Source organism: Hyla sarda, chromosome 1 (genome assembly GCF_029499605.1).
Source record: "Hyla sarda isolate aHylSar1 chromosome 1, aHylSar1.hap1, whole genome shotgun sequence".
NCBI classification, from domain to species: domain Eukaryota; kingdom Metazoa; phylum Chordata; class Amphibia; order Anura; family Hylidae; genus Hyla; species Hyla sarda.
Window position 1 is genome coordinate 559,460,643 of NC_079189.1, and position 19,217 is coordinate 559,479,859.

Consider the following 19,217-nt stretch of genomic DNA (forward strand, 5'->3'; position numbering starts at 1 on the left):
TCTCGGCCTTTTGGCTAAGATCAAGTGTAGTATCTGTTCTTATCAGTTTTTCATGCCGGTGGACAGTAACGCCGGTATGGGGCTGGTGGGGATGGGTGCTGCATGGAGGATGCAGGTGTACCAGGGCTTTCCGGGGCTGGTTCTGAGGAATCAGCTCGACGGCTGCCCTGATGTGACCTGTTCCCTCCGGGTCTCGCCATGAGGCTGAGAGGGTCTAGAGCCGAGGTACTTTGTGCCTCGGGGAGTGGTGACCCCGAGGTGCCGAAACTCACTGGGAGAATAGGCTCACTGAGTTGAAGCACGGGCACCATAATCTCTTCACCTTGTGGCACTCACCTCTTGATTCCCGGCCTTCTGGCTAGGATCAGAGAAATTTTTATAGATCCGGCCGGATGTCCGGGCAGTATATCTGCACACATTCACTTATTTATTTCTTTTTTGTCTCACTGTGTCACTTTTTGCGTGTTGTGTGTTCACAGGATTTGTCAGGATGCGGTAGCCCTTCTGGGTGTCCCTCCTGGCGGTCTAGGGGAGGTGTGTGTGGCCATTAGATTCCGCACCTCCCTGCAAACACCCCGGGTACTCCTGCTTTGGCAGGGTACCTACCGTAATCGGCTCTGCGGGCAGATACCTTGGCTAACGCCAAGGGGGATGCCGGGAGCATTTGTGGTCCCCTAGTAGCTTCGGCGAAAAGGGACATCGAACCTGGAACCTCGCAGGTACCTTTTGGTCCGGAGGCGAAGGGTAAGGTTTGTTGGGGGGCCTCTCTCCTATCGGAGAAGGGCTTGCGATAGACCGCATCCTTTGTGCACGTTTTTTTAGTGTAACACGTTTGCACTTTTTCTTGCACTTTGGGTGAATCGAAAGCACGTTCCTCGGCTTTAAAAAAAAAAAAAAAACTAAGGTGGTTCTCCCAGGGTGAGGCTCATCCATTGCACTCCGGGTGTGCTGACCCCTGCGATTTCCCCAAATGCGGGAAACTCGACTGCATAATTTGTGGTAGTGGGGGACTGCGTTCGCGCTTTCCCCTGATTTCCTCTGGTCAAAAATAGTGCTCGTCTGTTGTGCCCTGGGTGGCTGCAGAAGTGGTGCGCCTGCTCCATCTTCTTCTCCTCCTCCACATTTTATCAGTCGAGTTTTCCTGCTGTGTTTGGGTGATCTTCAGGGCTGAGCACACCGTGGGGTGCGATGGTTGAGCCTCCGTGCGAGAATCGAGTGTGTGCGGGTGCTTTGCTTTCATTCATCCATGGGCCTGCGTCTCCCCCTTGTGGTCAATCTGCAGTGCCATCCATCCCGGCCGGTCCATTTATTTTCTTGAAGTTGTGTTGTGTTGTGTTGTGTTGTGTGTGTGTGTGTGTGTGTGTGTGTGTGTGTATGCCTTTCAGCTTGACTTCCTAACCTCCTTTCCTCCGTATGCAGCCCTGAGCCTTCCTCCTTGTAGGCGTGGCAATGTTGAGACTGTGAGCGAGCGGCTGCACCGCACCGCCCATCCATGCAAATATCCAGTTTTGTGTCTGTCTGTGGCGTCTTTGCAGTGTTGTGATGCACGCCGCAAAGTGAATCCGGACCCTTGGGACGCCTTAGTCGCGGGGGGGGGTCAGGGTCTCCACCCTTCTCCACTTGTATCTGTATGTTCTGCAACTGTACTGGCCCCCCTCCCCCAAACCAAAACCATGAGGGAAAGGAGCCGAAATCGCACCAATGGAGGTGGTCTGCGTCCGAGGGGCGCCTCTCCGGCTAGGCGCCGAACAACTCATACTTACCTGGCAGGGGAGATACCATGATCGCTACGGTCTGAAGAACTCCAAGCATTGTGGTAGAGATTTTGCGTAGTACGATTGCAGTACTTTTCGTTCTTATTAGAACCGCATTTCTCTAGAGCATACCACCTGAAGATCGTCTCCTGCCTGCCTCGGAACATCTGAAGAAGGAGAAGATCTTGAAGACTGCAGCTCCGGAAGAAGCCGACGAAGAACCTGGAAGAAGGGAATCGGCGGTGAATTCCGGAACAGCGGCGAAGAGGAAGGCGGCGCAGAATCTTTTCGAAGAAACTCGCTGCCTCTGGAGAAGGATTTGCATAGCTCCTCCCACCGGGACCGGATCTGCATAGCTCCTCCCACCCGGGAAAGAAGACTTTGCGAAGCCTCTCTCCACAAGCAAGCAAGGAAGCGGAAAAGAGCCTGCTGGAAGAAGCCATGGCCTCAACCAGCAAGTCCACCCAGGAGGCTGCAGGGCAAGGCCTGGAGGTCCAGCCCCAACCACAGCAAGCTTCAACCTCCACCACGGCAAGGCAGAAGGGCGGCAGAATTCCTAACCTGGAAGCTCCAACCCTGGAGCCCTGGATGAGGCAGACTGTTGCCTTGAAGCTCAAGCCCGTGGACGGAAGGGTGCCGGACATGTCCCACGACGTGTTCTGCAAGAAGATGCTGGCGGATCAAGGCTTCCCCACGGCTGACACCCTGGGAATAGCAACCTTCTTTTCGGGAATCTTCTACATCACCTTTGCCACCATTGGGACCTGTAGAAGATACTGGGAGGTGGTGAAAGCGGCGAGTCCCGAATCCCCTTTCTCTCGCTTTGTGGGCAACTGCCTTATTCAAAGGGAGGAGAGGCGGGTGACGGTCTCAATGCGGAACCCACACACCCCAGGCACGGACATCTCGACCTTCCTGAAGCGCTTCTGCACCGTGGTGAGGGAGCCCACCCGCATCCTGAACTCACTCGGATACTGGACCTGCAAGTGGTCTGTGGTCGTCAGACTCAACAAGAACCCTGCTTCTCCAGACGGACTACAGCACCTGCCAACGACATTTTCCTTGGGCAACTCCACAGGACTTATCTTCTACCCGGACATGCCGCAGACCTGCAGGAGATGTGGCAAGATGGGCCACGAGGGCAAGGACTGTACGGAGGATGCCTGCAGGTATTGCCGTGTGACAGGTCACACGACCAAGGACTGCCCCAAGAGCAAGACCTGCAACCTCTGCGGACTGGCAGCCCACAGCTACAAGGACTGCCCCCAGAGGGAGAGAACATGGGCATCTGTGGCAGCGAGAGCACCGAAGCCAGCCCCAGCTCCGGAGCCAACACCACGGATGGCCAAGCCGACCAAGGAGGGTAAGAAGGCGAAAGCCACCACCCCTGCCCCGTCCCGCCCCTCCCCTGCCCCTCCCGCCCCATCCCCTGCCCCTCCCGCCCCATCCCCTGCCCCATCCCGCCCCCCCCTGCCCCCCCCCTGCCCCATCCCGCCCCCCCCCTGCCCCATCCCGTCCCACCCCGTCCCACCCCTGCCCCTCCTGCCCCATCCCGTCCCACCCCTGCCCCTCCTGCCCCATCCCGCCCCACCCCTGCCCCCCGTACCCCACCCCGGCCCACCCCTGCCCCGTCCTCCCCTGCCCGGCCCACCCCTGCCCCGTCCTCCCCTGCCCCGTCCTCCCCTGCCCGGGCACTCTCTCCTGCCCCCCGCCCCACCCAGCCTCCTTTCTCTCCTGGCCCAGCAGCACCTAACCCCCCTCCAGCTGCTGGTGCCCGCCCTTCGGAGGACTTTCCTGTGCTTCCTCCCCCAGGTACCATACAGAGGAAGAGGAAAGGAAGGGACAACGTATCAGAAGAGTCCCACAAAAGAAAAATAATCGAGACCTGCTACGGTCTGAAGAACTCCAAGCATTGTGGTAGAGATTTTGCGTAGTACGATTGCAGTACTTTTCGTTCTTATTAGAACCGCATTTCTCTAGAGCATACCACCTGAAGATCGTCTCCTGCCTGCCTCGGAACATCTGAAGAAGGAGAAGATCTTGAAGACTGCAGCTCCGGAAGAAGCCGACGAAGAACCTGGAAGAAGGGAATCGGCGGTGAATTCCGGAACAGCGGCGAAGAGGAAGGCGGCGCAGAATCTTTTCGAAGAAACTCGCTGCCTCTGGAGAAGGATTTGCATAGCTCCTCCCACCGGGACCGGATCTGCATAGCTCCTCCCACCCGGGAAAGAAGACTTTGCGAAGCCTCTCTCCACAAGCAAGCAAGGAAGCGAAAAAGAGCCTGCTGGAAGAAGCCATGGCCTCAACCAGCAAGTCCACCCAGGAGGCTGCAGGGCAAGGCCTGGAGGTCCAGCCCCAACCACAGCAAGCTTCAACCTCCACCACGGCAAGGCAGAAGGGCGGCAGAATTCCTAACCTGGAAGCTCCAACCCTGGAGCCCTGGATGAGGCAGACTGTTGCCTTGAAGCTCAAGCCCGTGGACGGAAGGGTGCCGGACATGTCCCACGACGTGTTCTGCAAGAAGATGCTGGCGGATCAAGGCTTCCCCACGGCTGACACCCTGGGAATAGCAACCTTCTTTTCGGGAATCTTCTACATCACCTTTGCCACCATTGGGACCTGTAGAAGATACTGGGAGGTGGTGAAAGCGGCGAGTCCCGAATCCCCTTTCTCTCGCTTTGTGGGCAACTGCCTTATTCAAAGAGAGGAGAGGCGGGTGACGGTCTCAATGCGGAACCCACACACCCCAGGCACGGACATCTCGACCTTCCTGAAGCGCTTCTGCACCGTGGTGAGGGAGCCCACCCGCATCCTGAACTCACTCGGATACTGGACCTGCAAGTGGTCTGTGGTCGTCAGACTCAACAAGAACCCTGCTTCTCCAGACGGACTACAGCACCTGCCAACGACATTTTCCTTGGGCAACTCCACAGGACTTATCTTCTACCCGGACATGCCGCAGACCTGCAGGAGATGTGGCAAGATGGGCCACGAGGGCAAGGACTGTACGGAGGATGCCTGCAGGTATTGCCGTGTGACAGGTCACACGACCAAGGACTGCCCCAAGAGCAAGACCTGCAACCTCTGCGGACTGGCAGCCCACAGCTACAAGGACTGCCCCCAGAGGGAGAGAACATGGGCATCTGTGGCAGCGAGAGCACCGAAGCCAGCCCCAGCTCCGGAGCCAACACCACGGATGGCCAAGCCGACCAAGGAGGGTAAGAAGGCGAAAGCCACCACCCCTGCCCCGTCCCGCCCCTCCCCTGCCCCTCCAGTCCCATCCCCTGCCCCTCCCGCCCCATCTCCTGCCCCATCCCGCCCCACCCCCACCCCTGCCCCATCCCGTCCCACCCCTGCCCCATCCCGTCCCACCCCTGCCCCTCCTGCCCCATCCCGTCCCACCCCTGCCCCTCCTACCCCATCCCGTCCCACCCCTGCCTCTCCTGCCCCATCCCGCCCCACCCCTGCCCCCCGTACCCCACCCCGGTCCTCCCCTGCCCGGCCCACCCCTGCCCCGTCCTCCCCTGCCCGGCCCACCCCTGCCCCGTCCTCCCCTGCCCGGCCCACCCCTGCCCCGTCCTCCCCTGCCCGGGCACTCTCTCCTGCCCCCCGCCCCACCCAGCCTCCTTTCTCTCCTGGCCCAGCAGCACCTAACCCCCCTCCAGCTGCTGGTGCCCGCCCTTCGGAGGACTTTCCTGTGCTTCCTCCCCCAGGTACCATACAGAGGAAGAGGAAAGGAAGGGACAACGCATCAGAAGAGTCCCACAAAAGAAAGATAATCGAGACCTGCGAGACCCCTCAAGCTTCAGACGAGGAGGAGGAGATGGAGCAGGTCTGCGAGAGCCTTGAAGCTTCAGAAGGAGAGGAGGTGATGGAGCAGGCCCAAGTGGAGCAGGTCCAAGCAGAGCCAGTCCAAGCTCAATCTATGGAGGAGCTGCTGCAGGACCCAGAGGTCAAGAAAATCCTGGACACTCCGTCCAACACAGTCTACGACGAGTTCTTGGAAGGGCGCTACGAGAAGCCACAGGAGCCGACAGGCGCCAGAGAAGAGGACCCGTCCGACCAGACTGGTAACTAGTATCAGAACTAACCTCTCTTTTTATTCCCATGGCTGATCTCAACATCTTCTGCATTAATGTGAGGAGTATTAGAGCTTGGTTTAGATTTCAGACTGTTCTTACGTTCTTAGATTCCCAGAGGTGTGATGTTTACATGTTGCAGGAATGTGCTTTGTCTGCTTCTAGGTCTTACAACCATCTGGCCAGGCAGTGGCCTCACGGCCCTTCCTACTGGTCTGGTGGGGGCGACAATAGGTCTGCGGGGGTGGCCATCCTGATCAGGGGAGGTAACTTTGCACTTGATTCCGTCCGGGAGCTCGTCTGTGGCAGACTTCTTGTCGCAGACGGTTCCTGGGCGGGTGAGCCCGTGCGGCTCATCAACGTGTATGCCTCCCCTGAGAGGGATGTCCGACTGGAGGTTCTCCAGGCCCTGCGGGCTGAACTCGCCACCACTAGGGCAGTAGTGTTGGGTGGTGACTTCAACTGCCCCATTGAGGTGGACGGGCGCAGTTCTGGCACATCCGCCAACCTGGACGTGACGTCTAAACTGCTGATTGAGATGGTGACGGAGGCATCCTTGCAGGACGTTGTCGGGTCCATCGGGAACGGCTCCGTAAACTATACGTGGAGCCGCCCCGATGGCTCGCTCCGTTCTCGGATAGACTTCATCTTCACTTCGAGAGCAGTCAGAAAGGTGTCGTACTCTATGGTCCCCTGCTTCTTCTCTGACCACAGGGCCATTCGATTCCGGGGGACTCTGGGCCATGGATTCCCACCTGGCCCAGGCTCCTGGAAGTTGAATTGTGCCCTGTTGGAGCAGAGGGAGGTCATGGAGGAACTTAGGGATGCGTACCTTGTATGGCGAAATGACAAATGTCTGTTCAAGTGCATCAGCGATTGGTGGGAATATGTTAAAGTCGAATTCCGTTGTTTCTTTCAGGCAAAAGGCAGACAACAGGCGTGTGCGAAGAAGTGGGACTTGAGGAAACTGCAGCGCGAGCTGCGGTCCCTGCAGGACCTGCTCCAGTGTGGCTGGGACGTCAGGGAGGAGCTGGAGGAGACCAAAAAGAGCTTGAAAAGGCACTTTGAGGAGGAATCCAAGCGAATCGTCTTTCGTTCCAAGGTGGAGAACCTGGAGAAGGGTGAGAAATGTAACTCTTTCTTTTTCAGGAAGCTCCATGCCGGCCACACGCCCCTGACTGAGCTACGAGATGAGACCGGACACATGAGGAGCGGCAAGGAGGAAGTGATGGGGGTCGTCCACGACTTCTACAGCAACCTCTACGCCCCCAAGTCATCCGACCCCGAAGCCGCCGAGAGGTTCCTGTCAGGTGTCACTAACGTTGTTGATCCCGCAGGTGCGGCGGCTATGGACGATCCCTTGACGGTGGGGGAGCTGCTCTCTGCCGCTAAATCCTTTAAGCCCGGCAGGACCCCGGGCAGTGACGGTCTCCCGGCCGAGCTCTACGTAGCGCTGGGTGACCTGATCTGTCCGGACCTGTTGGAGGTGTACGAGGAGATGGTGGTGGGGGGCGGAATGCCTCCGTCGTTGAGGGAAGGGATGATCACGATCTTGTATAAGCGGAAGGGGGAGAGATGTGACCTGAAAAACTGGCGTCCCATCTCTCTCCTGAACGTGGACTACAAGATCCTCGCCAAGGTGCTGGCCAACAGGCTGAAACCTGTCATGGGGCAGATCGTCCATCCGGACCAGACCTGCAGCATTCCTGGCCGCAGGATTGCCGACAGCCTTGCCCTTGTGAGAGACACGGTCCATTACATCCAGGACCGCGGGGGCCGCGCCGCCCTGGTCAGCTTAGATCAGGAGAAGGCGTTCGACCGTGTCTCCCACGCATTCATGGACAGGGTTTTGCGCAGGCTGGGTCTGGGGAAGATGTTTTGCTCTTTTGTTAACGTTATGTATTTTGACATTTACAGCACGGTGTTGGTGAACGGCTGGAAGACTGACCCCTTTCCTATTCTTTCAGGGGTTAGACAAGGCTGCCCTCTTTCACCTCTCCTTTTTGTTTGTGTTATAGAGCTCTTCGCTGAGACTATCCGGCAGAATGGAGAGATCAGAGGGATCACCGCACCAGGACCAGATCGCCACGAGGTCAAGTGCTCGCTCTACATGGACGACGTGACCGTCTTCTGCGCTGACCAGCGTTCGGTGACTGCACTCGTCCAGACCTGCGTGGACTTCGGCAGAGCTTCGGGGGCAAAAGTCAACTGCGGGAAGTCGGAGGCCATGCTCTTCGGGGAGTGGCACCTGGCTTCTTCCGCCCCCTTCCCCTTTACTATTAAGCCGGACTTCATTCAAATTCTTGGAGTCTGGTTCGGGAAGGAAGGAGCGGCCCTTAAGTCTTGGCAAGACCGACTAGGAAGGATAAACTCAAAGATCGGACTGTGGAGCTCCAGAAAGCTCACGATGGAAGGCAAGGCACTTGTCCTGCGGAGTGAAGTTCTGCCTGTGCTCCAATATACCGCACAGGCCTGGCCTCCCCATACCACCGTTTGCAAGGCCATCACCCGGACAGTGTTTGGCTTCGTCTGGGGCAAAATGGACAGAGTCAAGAGGACCGTGATGTACAAGGAACCCCGCAAGGGTGGGAAGGGAATACCCGACATCCCCGCTCTGCTGAGGGCCTCCTTTGCATGTGTCACGGTGCAGCGGACTCTTGTTGAAAAGACTGGCTCAGCGGGCAGGTCCATGTCTCGCTTGCTTCTCATGCCCCTCTGGAGACAGCTGGGCTGGGACAAGTGGGACAGCTCCATCCCTTACAACTGGAACACTCCCTGGTTCTATGGGGATGTTGTCCGGTTTGTGAGGGAGCACCAGCTGGAAGGACTGAAACCCGACCTATGGAAGCCGAAGACAATCCACAAGCTCATCCGAGCTAAGGACTTGACCGAGCTGGTTCCGGGACTCCCCGCAGCCACTGCAGAGACAGTTTGGAACAATGTGGCCTCAAAGCGGCTTACCAATGGACACAAGGACTTGTCGTGGATGGCCGTCATGGGAGGTCTCTCTCTCAGGTCATTCATGCATGCCCGCAACCTGTGCAAGACCCGGTACTGCCCCCGTTGCCCCTACGTGGAGGAAACATCTTTCCACGTGTTTTGGCAGTGCCCCTTTGCACAGGGTCTGTTGGACGCCCTAGAACATGAACTCAGAGACTCAGTGCCCAGGAGCTGCCTATCGTACCATTCGGTGCTTTACGGCCTGTTCCCTGGGACCCACGACGTGGAGGCCATCCAGGAGGCCTGGCGCCTTATGAACTGTTTTAAGGACGCAGTGTGGCTCTCCAGGAACCGCCTCGTGATCAACAGGGAAAACATGTCCGTCCGGGACTGCCGCAGGTTCATCAAGAACCTGCTTAGAGACTATTCCATCTTGGACAGCTCGGCCGTTGATGAGGAAGAAGAGGAGTGAAGACCCCTCTCCTTCTCCCATGTCTCCCTGAAGATACAGCCCAACAGTTTGGCCCTGTGATCCGCCCCCTCCCTACCCCCACATAGTCGCCCACACCCCTACCCCGATCACAGATTGTATTATTTGGTTTTTGTTTGATCTCTTGTGCCTTTATATTGCAGGATTGAGCTGAATGTTAGAGTAGCATGGTGTGCGATGTATAGCTTAGGGAACCTTTGCTGTGTATTGTACTATCATGCTTTGTGTGACTGTAATTTATTGTACGACTTGTAATGACTGAACGGAAAATAAAGCTCTTTCAATCAAAAAAAACTAAGGTGGTTCTCCCAGGGTGAGGCTCATCCATTGCACTCCGGGTGTGCTGACCCCTGCGATTTCCCCAAATGCGGGAAACTCGACTGCATAATTTGTGGTAGTGGGGGACTGCGTTCGCGCTTTCCCCTGATTTCCTCTGGTCAAAAATAGTGCTCGTCTGTTGTGCCCTGGGTGGCTGCAGAAGTGGTGCGCCTGCTCCATCCATCTTCTTCTCCTCCTCCACATTTTATCAGTCGAGTTTTCCTGCTGTGTTTGGGTGATCTTCAGGGCTGAGCACACCGTGGGGTGCGATGGTTGAGCCTCCGTGCGAGAATCGAGTGTGTGCGGGTGCTTTGCTTTCATTCATCCATGGCCTGCGTCTCCCCCTTGTGGTCAATCTGCAGTGCCATCCATCCCGGCCGGTCCATTTATTTTCTTGAAGTTGTGTTGTGTTGTGTTGTGTTGTGTGTGTGTGTGTGTTATGCCTTTCAGCTTGACTTCCTAACCTCCTTTCTCCGTATGCAGCCTGAGCCTTCCTCCTTGTAGGCGTGGCAATGTTGAGACTGTGAGCGAGCGGCTGCACCGCACCGCCCATCCATGCAAATATCCAGTTTTGTGTCTGTCTGTGGCGTCTTTGCAGTGTTGTGATGCACGCCGCAAAGTGAATCCGGACCCTTGGGACGCCTTAGTCGCGGGGGGGGTCAGGGTCTCCACCCTTCTCCACTTGTATCTGTATGTTCTGCAACTGTACTGGCCCCCTCCCCCAAACCAAAACCATGAGGGAAAGGAGCCGAAATCGCACCAATGGAGGTGGTCTGCGTCCGAGGGGCGCCTCTCCGGCTAGGCGCCGAACAACTCATACTTACCTGGCAGGGGAGATACCATGATCGCTACGGTCTGAAGAACTCCAAGCATTGTGGTAGAGATTTTGCGTAGTACGATTGCAGTACTTTTCGTTCTTATTAGAACCGCATTTCTCTAGAGCATACCACCTGAAGATCGTCTCCTGCCTGCCTCGGAACATCTGAAGAAGGAGAAGATCTTGAAGACTGCAGCTCCGGAAGAAGCCGACGAAGAACCTGGAAGAAGGGAATCGGCGGTGAATTCCGGAACAGCGGCGAAGAGGAAGGCGGCGCAGAATCTTTTCGAAGAAACTCGCTGCCTCTGGAGAAGGATTTGCATAGCTCCTCCCACCGGGACCGGATCTGCATAGCTCCTCCCACCCGGGAAAGAAGACTTTGCGAAGCCTCTCTCCACAAGCAAGCAAGGAAGCGGAAAAGAGCCTGCTGGAAGAAGCCATGGCCTCAACCAGCAAGTCCACCCAGGAGGCTGCAGGGCAAGGCCTGGAGGTCCAGCCCCAACCACAGCAAGCTTCAACCTCCACCACGGCAAGGCAGAAGGGCGGCAGAATTCCTAACCTGGAAGCTCCAACCCTGAGCCCTGGATGAGGCAGACTGTTGCCTTGAAGCTCAAGCCCGTGGACGGAAGGGTGCCGGACATGTCCCACGACGTGTTCTGCAAGAAGATGCTGGCGGATCAAGGCTTCCCCACGGCTGACACCCTGGGAATAGCAACCTTCTTTTCGGGAATCTTCTACATCACCTTTGCCACCATTGGGACCTGTAGAAGATACTGGGAGGTGGTGAAAGCGGCGAGTCTCGAATCCCCTTTCTCTCGCTTTGTGGGCAACTGCCTTATTCAAAGGGAGAGAGGCGGGTGACGGTCTCAATGCGGAACCCACACACCCCAGGCACGGACATCTCGACCTTCCTGAAGCGCTTCTGCACCGTGGTGAGGGAGCCCACCCGCATCCTGAACTCACTCGGATACTGGACCTGCAAGTGGTCTGTGGTCGTCAGACTCAACAAGAACCCTGCTTCTCCAGACGGACTACAGCACCTGCCAACGACATTTTCCTTGGGCAACTCCACAGGACTTATCTTCTACCCGGACATGCCGCAGACCTGCAGGAGATGTGGCAAGATGGGCCACGAGGGCAAGGACTGTACGGAGGATGCCTGCAGGTATTGCCGTGTGACAGGTCACACGACCAAGGACTGCCCCAAGAGCAAGACCTGCAACCTCTGCGGACTGGCAGCCCACAGCTACAAGGACTGCCCCCAGAGGGAGAGAACATGGGCATCTGTGGCAGCGAGAGCACCGAAGCCAGCCCCAGCTCCGGAGCCAACACCACGGATGGCCAAGCCGACCAAGGAGGGTAAGAAGGCAAAGGCCACCACCCCTGCCCCGTCCCGCCCCTCCCCTGCCCCTCCCGCCCCATCCCCTGCCCCTCCCGCCCCATCCCCTGCCCCATCCCGCCCCCCCCCTGCCCCATCCCGTCCCCCCCCTGCCCCATCCCGTCCCACCCCTGCCCCATCCCGTCCCACCCCTGCCCCTCCTGCCCCATCCCGTCCCACCCCTGCCCCTCCTGCCCCATCCCGCCCCACCCCTGCCCCCCGTACCCCACCCCGGCCCACCCCTGCCCCGTCCTCCCCTGCCCGGCCCACCCCTGCCCCGTCCTCCCCTGCCCCGTCCTCCCCTGCCCGGGCACTCTCTCCTGCCCCCCGCCCCACCCAGCCTCCTTTCTCTCCTGGCCCAGCAGCACCTAACCCCCCTCCAGCTGCTGGTGCCCGCCCTTCGGAGGACTTTCCTGTGCTTCCTCCCCCAGGTACCATACAGAGGAAGAGGAAAGGAAGGGACAACGTATCAGAAGAGTCCCACAAAAGAAAAATAATCGAGACCTGCTACGGTCTGAAGAACTCCAAGCATTGTGGTAGAGATTTTGCGTAGTACGATTGCAGTACTTTTCGTTCTTATTAGAACCGCATTTCTCTAGAGCATACCACCTGAAGATCGTCTCCTGCCTGCCTCGGAACATCTGAAGAAGGAGAAGATCTTGAAGACTGCAGCTCCGGAAGAAGCCGACGAAGAACCTGGAAGAAGGGAATCGGCGGTGAATTCCGGAACAGCGGCGAAGAGGAAGGCGGCGCAGAATCTTTTCGAAGAAACTCGCTGCCTCTGGAGAAGGATTTGCATAGCTCCTCCCACCGGGACCGGATCTGCATAGCTCCTCCCACCCGGGAAAGAAGACTTTGCGAAGCCTCTCTCCACAAGCAAGCAAGGAAGCGAAAAAGAGCCTGCTGGAAGAAGCCATGGCCTCAACCAGCAAGTCCACCCAGGAGGCTGCAGGGCAAGGCCTGGAGGTCCAGCCCCAACCACAGCAAGCTTCAACCTCCACCACGGCAAGGCAGAAGGGCGGCAGAATTCCTAACCTGGAAGCTCCAACCCTGGAGCCCTGGATGAGGCAGACTGTTGCCTTGAAGCTCAAGCCCGTGGACGGAAGGGTGCCGGACATGTCCCACGACGTGTTCTCCAAGAAGATGCTGGCGGATCAAGGCTTCCCCACGGCTGACACCCTGGGAATAGCAACCTTCTTTTCGGGAATCTTCTACATCACCTTTGCCACCATTGGGACCTGTAGAAGATACTGGGAGGTGGTGAAAGCGGCGAGTCCCGAATCCCCTTTCTCTCGCTTTGTGGGCAACTGCCTTATTCAAAGAGAGGAGAGGCGGGTGACGGTCTCAATGCGGAACCCACACACCCCAGGCACGGACATCTCGACCTTCCTGAAGCACTTCTGCACCGTGGTGAGGGAGCCCACCCGCATCCTGAACTCACTCGGATACTGGACCTGCAAGTGGTCTGTGGTCGTCAGACTCAACAAGAACCCTGCTTCTCCAGACGGACTACAGCACCTGCCAACGACATTTTCCTTGGGCAACTCCACAGGACTTATCTTCTACCCGGACATGCCGCAGACCTGCAGGAGATGTGGCAAGATGGGCCACGAGGGCAAGGACTGTACGGAGGATGCCTGCAGGTATTGCCGTGTGACAGGTCACACGACCAAGGACTGCCCCAAGAGCAAGACCTGCAACCTCTGCGGACTGGCAGCCCACAGCTACAAGGACTGCCCCCAGAGGGAGAGAACATGGGCATCTGTGGCAGCGAGAGCACCGAAGCCAGCCCCAGCTCCGGAGCCAACACCACGGATGGCCAAGCCGACCAAGGAGGGTAAGAAGGCGAAAGCCACCACCCCTGCCCCGTCCCGCCCCTCCCCTGCCCCTCCAGTCCCATCCCCTGCCCCTCCCGCCCCATCTCCTGCCCCATCCCGCCCCACCCCTGCCCCATCCCGTCCCACCCCTGCCCCATCCCGTCCCACCCCTGCCCCTCCTGCCCCATCCCGTCCCACCCCTGCCCCTCCTACCCCATCCCGTCCCACCCCTGCCCCTCCTGCCCCATCCCGCCCCACCCCTGCCCCCCGTACCCCACCCCGGCCCACCCCTGCCCCGTCCTCCCCTGCCCGGCCCACCCCTGCCCCGTCCTCCCCTGCCCGGCCCACCCCTGCCCCGTCCTCCCCTGCCCGGCCCACCCCTGCCCCGTCCTCCCCTGCCCGGGCACTCTCTCCTGCCCCCCGCCCCACCCAGCCTCCTTTCTCTCCTGGCCCAGCAGCACCTAACCCCCCTCCAGCTGCTGGTGCCCGCCCTTCGGAGGACTTTCCTGTGCTTCCTCCCCCAGGTACCATACAGAGGAAGAGGAAAGGAAGGGACAACGCATCAGAAGAGTCCCACAAAAGAAAGATAATCGAGACCTGCGAGACCCCTCAAGCTTCAGACGAGGAGGAGGAGATGGAGCAGGTCTGCGAGAGCCTTGAAGCTTCAGAAGGAGAGGAGGTGATGGAGCAGGCCCAAGTGGAGCAGGTCCAAGCAGAGCCAGTCCAAGCTCAATCTATGGAGGAGCTGCTGCAGGACCCAGAGGTCAAGAAAATCCTGGACACTCCGTCCAACACAGTCTACGACGAGTTCTTGGAAGGGCGCTACGAGAAGCCACAGGAGCCGACAGGCGCCAGAGAAGAGGACCCGTCCGACCAGACTGGTAACTAGTATCAGAACTAACCTCTCTTTTTATTCCCATGGCTGATCTCAACATCTTCTGCATTAATGTGAGGAGTATTAGAGCTTGGTTTAGATTTCAGACTGTTCTTACGTTCTTAGATTCCCAGAGGTGTGATGTTTACATGTTGCAGGAATGTGCTTTGTCTGCTTCTAGGTCTTACAACCATCTGGCCAGGCAGTGGCCTCACGGCCCTTCCTACTGGTCTGGTGGGGGCGACAATAGGTCTGCGGGGGTGGCCATCCTGATCAGGGGAGGTAACTTTGCACTTGATTCCGTCCGGGAGCTCGTCTGTGGCAGACTTCTTGTCGCAGACGGTTCCTGGGCGGGTGAGCCCGTGCGGCTCATCAACGTGTATGCCTCCCCTGAGAGGGATGTCCGACTGGAGGTTCTCCAGGCCCTGCGGGCTGAACTCGCCACCACTAGGGCAGTAGTGTTGGGTGGTGACTTCAACTGCCCCATTGAGGTGGACGGGCGCAGTTCTGGCACATCCGCCAACCTGGACGTGACGTCTAAACTGCTGATTGAGATGGTGACGGAGGCATCCTTGCAGGACGTTGTCGGGTCCATCGGGAACGGCTCCGTAAACTATACGTGGAGCCGCCCCGATGGCTCGCTCCGTTCTCGGATAGACTTCATCTTCACTTCGAGAGCAGTCAGAAAGGTGTCGTACTCTATGGTCCCCTGCTTCTTCTCTGACCACAGGGCCATTCGATTCCGGGGGACTCTGGGCCATGGATTCCCACCTGGCCCAGGCTCCTGGAAGTTGAATTGTGCCCTGTTGGAGCAGAGGGAGGTCATGGAGGAACTTAGGGATGCGTACCTTGTATGGCGAAATGACAAATGTCTGTTCAAGTGCATCAGCGATTGGTGGGAATATGTTAAAGTCGAATTCCGTTGTTTCTTTCAGGCAAAAGGCAGACAACAGGCGTGTGCGAAGAAGTGGGACTTGAGGAAACTGCAGCGCGAGCTGCGGTCCCTGCAGGACCTGCTCCAGTGTGGCTGGGACGTCAGGGAGGAGCTGGAGGAGACCAAAAAGAGCTTGAAAAGGCACTTTGAGGAGGAATCCAAGCGAATCGTCTTTCGTTCCAAGGTGGAGAACCTGGAGAAGGGTGAGAAATGTAACTCTTTCTTTTTCAGGAAGCTCCATGCCGGCCACACGCCCCTGACTGAGCTACGAGATGAGACCGGACACATGAGGAGCGGCAAGGAGGAAGTGATGGGGGTCGTCCACGACTTCTACAGCAACCTCTACGCCCCCAAGTCATCCGACCCCGAAGCCGCCGAGAGGTTCCTGTCAGGTGTCACTAACGTTGTTGATCCCGCAGGTGCGGCGGCTATGGACGATCCCTTGACGGTGGGGGAGCTGCTCTCTGCCGCTAAATCCTTTAAGCCCGGCAGGACCCCGGGCAGTGACGGTCTCCCGGCCGAGCTCTACGTAGCGCTGGGTGACCTGATCTGTCCGGACCTGTTGGAGGTGTACGAGGAGATGGTGGTGGGGGGCGGAATGCCTCCGTCGTTGAGGGAAGGGATGATCACGATCTTGTATAAGCGGAAGGGGGAGAGATGTGACCTGAAAAACTGGCGTCCCATCTCTCTCCTGAACGTGGACTACAAGATCCTCGCCAAGGTGCTGGCCAACAGGCTGAAACCTGTCATGGGGCAGATCGTCCATCCGGACCAGACCTGCAGCATTCCTGGCCGCAGGATTGCCGACAGCCTTGCCCTTGTGAGAGACACGGTCCATTACATCCAGGACCGCGGGGGCCGCGCCGCCCTGGTCAGCTTAGATCAGGAGAAGGCGTTCGACCGTGTCTCCCACGCATTCATGGACAGGGTTTTGCGCAGGCTGGGTCTGGGGAAGATGTTTTGCTCTTTTGTTAACGTTATGTATTTTGACATTTACAGCACGGTGTTGGTGAACGGCTGGAAGACTGACCCCTTTCCTATTCTTTCAGGGGTTAGACAAGGCTGCCCTCTTTCACCTCTCCTTTTTGTTTGTGTTATAGAGCTCTTCGCTGAGACTATCCGGCAGAATGGAGAGATCAGAGGGATCACCGCACCAGGACCAGATCGCCACGAGGTCAAGTGCTCGCTCTACATGGACGACGTGACCGTCTTCTGCGCTGACCAGCGTTCGGTGACTGCACTCGTCCAGACCTGCGAGGACTTCGGCAGAGCTTCGGGGGCAAAAGTCAACTGCGGGAAGTCGGAGGCCATGCTCTTCGGGGAATGGCACCTGGCTTCTTCCGCCCCCTTCCCCTTTACTGTTAAGCCGGACTTCATTCAAATTCTTGGAGTCTGGTTCGGGAAGGAAGGAGCGGCCCTTAAGTCTTGGCAAGACCGACTAGGAAGGATAAACTCAAAGATCGGACTGTGGAGCTCCAGAAAGCTCACGATGGAAGGCAAGGCACTTGTCCTGCGGAGTGAAGTTTTGCCTGTGCTCCAATATACCACCGTTTGCAAGGCCATCACCCGGACAGTGTTTGGCTTCGTCTGGGGCAAAATGGACAGAGTCAAGAGGACCGTGATGTACAAGGAACCCCGCAAGGGTGGGAAGGGAATACCCGACATCCCCGCTCTGCTGAGGGCCTCCTTTGCATGTGTCACGGTGCAGCGGACTCTTGTTGAAAAGACTGGCTCAGCGGGCAGGTCCATGTCTCGCTTGCTTCTCATGCCCCTCTGGAGACAGCTGGGCTGGGACAAGTGGGACAGCTCCATCCCTTACAACTGGAACACTCCCTGGTTCTATGGGGATGTTGTCCGGTTTGTGAGGGAGCACCAGCTGGAAGGACTGAAACCCGACCTATGGAAGCCGAAGACAATCCACAAGCTCATCCGAGCTAAGGACTTGACCGAGCTGGTTCCGGGACTCCCCGCAGCCACTGCAGAGACAGTTTGGAACAATGTGGCCTCAAAGCGGCTTACCAATGGACACAAGGACTTGTCGTGGATGGCCGTCATGGGAGGTCTCTCTCTCAGGTCATTCATGCATGCCCGCAACCTGTGCAAGACCCGGTACTGCCCCCGTTGCCCCTACGTGGAGGAAACATCTTTCCACGTGTTTTGGCAGTGCCCCTTTGCACAGGGTCTGTTGGACGCCCTAGAACATGAACTCAGAGACTCAGTGCCCAGGAGCTGCCTATCGTACCATTCGGTGCTTTACGGCCTGTTCCCTGGGACCCACGACGTGGAGGCCATCCAGGCGGCCTGGCGCCTTATGAACTGTTTTAAGGACGCAGTGTGGCTCTCCAGGAACCGCCTCGTGATCAACAGGGAAAACATGTCCGTCCGGGACTGCCGCAGGTTCATCAAGAACCTGCTTAGAGACTATTCCATCTTGGACAGCTCGGCCGTTGATGAGGAAGAAGAGGAGTGAAGACCCCTCTCCTTCTCCCATGTCTCCCTGAAGATACAGCCCAACAGTTTGGCCCTGTGATCCGCCCCCTCCCTACCCCCACATAGTCGCCCACACCCCTACCCCGATCACAGATTGTATTATTTGGTTTTTGTTTGATCTCTTGTGCTTTTCTATTGCAGGATTGAGCTGAATGTTAGAGTAGCATGGTGTGCGATGTATAGCTTAGGGAACCTTTGCTGTGTATTGTACTATCATGCTTTGTGTGACTGTAATTTATTGTACGACTTGTAATGACTGAACGGAAAATAAAGCTCTTTCAATCAAAAAACTAAGGTGGTTCTCCCAGGGTGAGGCTCATCCATTGCACTCCGGGTGTGCTGACCCCTGCGATTTCCCCAAATGCGGGAAACTCGACTGCATAATTTGTGGTAGTGGGGGACTGCGTTCGCGCTTTCCCCTGATTTCCTCTGGTCAAAAATAGTGCTCGTCTGTTGTGCCCTGGGTGGCTGCAGAAGTGGTGCGCCTGCTCCATCTTCTTCTCCTCCTCCACATTTTATCAGTCGAGTTTTCCTGCTGTGTTTGGGTGATCTTCAGGGCTGAGCACACCGTGGGGTGCGATGGTTGAGCCTCCGTGCGAGAATCGAGTGTGTGCGGGTGCTTTGCTTTCATTCATCCATGGGCCTGCGTCTCCCCCTTGTGGTCAATCTGCAGTGCCATCCATCCCGGCCGGTCCATTTATTTTCTTGAAGTTGTGTTGTGTTGTGTTGTGTTGTGTGTGTGTGTGTGTGTGTGTGTGTATGCCTTTCAGCTTGACTTCCTAACCTCCTTTCCTCCGTATGCAGCCCTGAGCCTTCCTCCTTGTAGGCGTGGCAATGTTGAGACTGTGAGCGAGCGGCTGCACCGCACCGCCCATCCATGCAAATATCCAGTTTTGTGTCTGTCTGTGGCGTCTTTGCAGTGTTGTGATGCACGCCGCAAAGTGAATCCGGACCCTTGGGACGCCTTAGTCGCGGGGGGGGGGTCAGGGTCTCCACCCTTCTCCACTTGTATCTGTATGTTCTGCAACTGTACTGGCCCCCCTCCCCCAAACCAAAACCATGAGGGAAAGGAGCCGAAATCGCACCAATGGAGGTGGTCTGCGTCCGAGGGGCGCCTCTCCGGCTAGGCGCCGAACAACTCATACTTACCTGGCAGGGGAGATACCATGATCGCTACGGTCTGAAGAACTCCAAGCATTGTGGTAGAGATTTTGCGTAGTACGATTGCAGTACTTTTCGTTCTTATTAGAACCGCATTTCTCTAGAGCATACCACCTGTAGATCGTCTCCTGCCTGCCTCGGAACATCTGAAGAAGGAGAAGATCT

The 19,217-nt window shown here is 57.5% G+C and overlaps 1 non-coding gene and 3 pseudogenes across 1 annotated transcript; all 4 read left to right on the plus strand.

Moving 5' to 3' along the window:
* Window positions 1–193, plus strand: LOC130344783 (U2 spliceosomal RNA). The gene has a single exon (XR_008883621.1). It is a non-coding gene; the product is annotated as a U2 spliceosomal RNA (small nuclear RNA).
* Window positions 194–896: 703 nt separating this feature from the next.
* On the plus strand, window positions 897–1,031 carry LOC130337221 (U1 spliceosomal RNA; annotated as a pseudogene).
* An 8,523-nt stretch (window positions 1,032–9,554) lies between these two features.
* On the plus strand, window positions 9,555–9,689 carry LOC130337135 (U1 spliceosomal RNA; annotated as a pseudogene).
* Window positions 9,690–18,178: 8,489 nt separating this feature from the next.
* Window positions 18,179–18,313, plus strand: LOC130337168 (U1 spliceosomal RNA; annotated as a pseudogene).
* Window positions 18,314–19,217: the final 904 nt, after the last annotated feature.